This window comes from Sphaeramia orbicularis, chromosome 18, assembly GCF_902148855.1.
Source record: "Sphaeramia orbicularis chromosome 18, fSphaOr1.1, whole genome shotgun sequence".
Taxonomy (NCBI): domain Eukaryota; kingdom Metazoa; phylum Chordata; class Actinopteri; order Kurtiformes; family Apogonidae; genus Sphaeramia; species Sphaeramia orbicularis.
Genome location: NC_043974.1, coordinates 36860384 through 36864944, shown reverse-complemented (window position 1 = coordinate 36864944; position 4561 = coordinate 36860384).

Here is a 4561-nt window from a genome sequence, read left to right as displayed (position 1 = left end):
TTATAAGTTTAGTTTTGTAAGCACACAATACAGTTTCAGTTAGTTATCGTTTTTTTCTAGTTTTCGTCACTTGGTTAGTTTTTTGTAAATGATACTAACCTTGGTTGACATCAGAGCAAACTGTTACTTAGTCCAGTGTTTTTTAACCTTGGGGTCGGGACCCCATGTGAGGTTGCCTGAAATTTGTAGTAATTGATATATGGTGAGTTGAGAAAGATACAATACAATACAATCCATAACAGACATGACAAACTGTGAGTCTTGAAACTGAAGCACTGTGGTTCTGTTTATCTGTCAATGTTCATTGTGGTCAGTTTCAGGATGCGCAGCTCTTCATAATTCATAGTTGAGTTCTTGTTTGTTCAGTATTAATTGTCAGCTGGATTGACTGTACAAATCCTGACCAAGGAAAATCAATTCTCACTTTGTGCAGTAATCTACACCTGGATTTACTGCCTCCGTCCATAATAATATACATTATATAGACTAAAGTGTCTAATAATGTTTATTTGCAACATAGTATCGCAAACTATTACATGATCAAAAACAAATTAAGTTGAGCAAAAAAATAAATGTCTTCGTTTTGAATTTCTGGGATCGCCAGAAATTTGTGATGTTAAAATGGGGTCAGGAGCCAAAAAGGTTGGGAACACTGCATAGTCTTTCCGTGATTTCCTGAATCACTTCCCTCACGGTAACAACTTCGAAGATGTCTCCATCACAAGCAGTCCGCTTGTTTACATAACAAACTGAAACACCACTGGAGACTTTTCCGGAAACTTTCTTGCAAAGTGCATTGTGAGAATGAGAAATCCTCACAGTAGCAACAAACATGGAAACAACAAGCAATGACGATCACAATCGCACAACCTGTATAATAAAATAACAACTGACTTACAGGGATTCCTTCCATTTCTTCTGACCTGGTTTCGTTGCCCAGCTCTGGAACTCTCTGTTTTCTTGTATGACTGTCACTTTTATTTATTTTTTTTTACCTTGATTCTAATAAAAAGAAATTGACAAAACCAAACCAAACCCCATCCCCTGTTTTTTTTTTTTTTTTTTTTGACAAATCGCACCCCGCTTTCAAGACAAGTGTTGAAAGATGTGAACACTCCAAGGCAACAACTTTGAATCTAAAGCCCACCTTTTACACAAACTTCAGGCACGAACAGAAACAAACAACTCTGGATAAAACTTGTCAAAGTCTCTCTGTACAAATCATTTTCTAAAACACCGCCTCACGCTTCTGTTTTACTGTGTGCAGGTCACAGCGGTTTGTAAATAGAGGTATTGTACAGTAGAATATATGAAACCCCCACAATAACACATGTCAATTATTTAGTAACTGAAAATCTACCAGCACAATAAAAGTAAAGAAAAGGAAAAAACTTTGTTGGATAGAAAAAGAACTCAGATTGTTTTCATCTAAATGTGATTTTCTCAGACTTTACCCACTTCATCTCCCATGAATTAGCATAAACAAGTCAGTTCGTAGAAGTGTTTCAGAGATTTCATAAATCAGAGAGAGAAAACTAATATAAAAAACTCCAAAAAGAAACAAAAAACAAAACATCTATTTGGACCCTAATAGCTCATAAGGTTTGAATTTGAATCCTCCAGGTGCTGCAAAGCTATCTTTATATTCATTTTGGCAAAAAAAAATGAATCCCTTGAATGAATGAATTTGTTACGTCTATAATTAGTTACATCACGACATTTGCACATATAAGGTCAAGACTTTCGACGAACATTTTTCCGAGTGCGACATAATTGTTTGTCAGCAGCAGTGGTTGTAGTAAAAACTGAAAATATGTCCAAACTTGGAGCTGATTACCCAAAATGTTCAGTTGTTGGTTGAACAGGACAGAGCAGCACAGTTAACAAACTGGAGGGGGCGGGGCCTGAAGTGGCTCATTTGCATTTAAAGGGCCAGCGCTCAAAATGACCTTTCTGGTGTCATTACTCAGAAATAGGGTTGAAGATGGACCAGTGGAGTTGAATTAATGAGGAATTCAGACCCAAGCAGAGCATTTACAGTTTATGTAGACCACAAGGAAATGTTTGAAAATGCACAATTCCATTTAAAAAAAGCAAAATATCATTCCTTTAAAGCACAAGTGTCAACATGCGGCCCAGGGGCCAAATCTGGCCCTCCAAAAAAAGGAAAATATCACTCCTTTAAATCACAAATGCAATGATTTGTTTATTTATTATCTTGAGATGACACAAGAAGTCATTCCATAAACATGGTGACTAATGTAAATATACTGTTGACTTACAGATATATTCATTATTATTATATATTACTCCTCTATTGTGTACTAAAATTAAAAAATGATTTGGTTGTTTTAAAATGCATAATTCCATTTAAAAAAAGCAAAATATCACTCCTTTAATGACAGATTTTGTTGAGAAAAGTCACTATTCCTCACTTTTCTCTGTTTTTGACATAACACCCCTAACCTTTAATCTGAGCTTTTATGAACATCTACATGATCAGTGATTTACATTTTGGAAAATACCTGATTTTCACAGAGAAAACATATAATATGGAGGATAACATTCTAATAAACAAGAAAGCACTCGGAGAGTGCAGACCTCCACCAAGGCAGATCAGTCATCCCCACCCCCCCCACCCCGATCACCACCAAAATTTAATCATTTGTTCCTTGTGCCAGTGTCAACATTTCCTGAAAATTTCATTCAAATCCGTCCATAACTTTTTGAGTTATCTTGCTAACAAACAAACAAACACACAAAGTGATCACAATACCTCCTGGCAGAGGTAATCATGGTAAATAATTGAAGAAAGGTTAAATATAGAGAAAAATTCATTTAGTTACTGCCACAAAAGTAGCGCTGGGTCTTTATGGGTTCAGAGATAAAATATGGCACCAAAAATTCAACCATATTTTCCATGTTTTTTTGCTGAAAACCACACACAGCTCCATTCATTTGGAATGAAAACAATCAAACATGCCTGCAATTTTCAACACACAATCCTGAAAACTACACTAGACTTCAGGTGAGGTGTGTGTGCAGATTTTACAAATGTGGAAGCAGTGATAGAAGGGCTGAGGACAAGAACAGCATCATTAGTGTCAGGGGGAGATGTTTTCCTGGTGGTCTCTGAGGAACCACACAGCTTTGATCAGATGTGGATCGAAACAAACAAAAAGGCGGATGCAGAAACTATCCGCCTCGTTCCTTACAACCCCTCTAGTTAATTTGTGGTTAAATAAAATGTCTACAGGCTCACATTGAGTCTTTCTCCACTGTGTCATGTCAGACATCATTATGCTGCTGTCTGTCTACTGGTTCATGTGTGGGTCATTTTGTTGCCAAAATGCCATTGTGACTGAAGCTTTGATTGTGGGTTTGGAGTTTCTCTTTGACATCAATGAAACATGTTTCGATCTAGTCGTGCAGAGGTGTCAAACTCATTTTAGTTCAGTTCCACATTCAGCCAAATTTCATCTCAAGTGGGCCGGACCAGTAAAATAATACCAGTGGAAAAAGTAAAATTCTATTATGATCAGGTTTACGTCTACAAAGCTTCCTTAAAAATTTGAATAACATGAATAACTTGAATTGACTTATGAAAAACAAGTGCAATTTTAACAATACTATAATGTCGGTGGAAGTTTGGCAGGAAGTTAACTCTGTGTCGAGTATGAGCACTAGATGTGCTTTTAATTTGACAAGCAGGATGATAGCGTGATCACAACAGGATAGCCATTGCTCTGCCTATGGCTCTCACTCAGGATGCAACTTTACAAATTACAAAAAATATTTAAAAAATAAACAAAAAGGCCAATAAACATTGCCATACACATATTAAGTCAAAACTAATACTAACACAACAACCCCGCTGAATTCTTGCACATAAAAATAACACATTTACAACAAAATGCCCACTACCCACAATGCACTGCGGCAAACATGCCACAGTATTATGTCTTGGTTTATCAGTTTATCATTTACACATGTGCATTACAAAACATTTAGAAACAGGCAGAATATTGGTAAATTGCATTTACTTTTCTTAAGACATTTCTGTTGTTCATATTTGTTCAGGTTATTCATGTTTTTTGTAAAAGTATAGTTTGGTAATGCAAAGATTTTCATGTAATTTTACTTTTTAGACCAAAAAAACACAAAGAGAGATTTTGGGGTTGTCATTATTTATAGGTTATTGTGATAATATTTTACTGGTCTGACCCATTTGAAATCTAATTGGACTGCATGTGTCTGTACGTGGAACCTGAATTAAAATGATTTGACACACTTCGTGTAATTTTTGCATTTCAGAAATTCATCCCACGGGCCGGATTGGACCTTTGGCGGGCCGGATTTGGCCCCTGGGCCATATGTTTGACACCTGTGTATTAGGTCATTATTGAAAAATGAAAATAAAAGAATAGGAAACAACTCATGCATTAAAATGTAAATTCTTAAATTCAGAGTTTTACTTAGTGAAAAGAATTAAAAAAAAAAAAAAACTAAAAGTCAAAATGGATGAAAGCCATTTAGTTTAACAAAGAACTGAAGAAGGGTG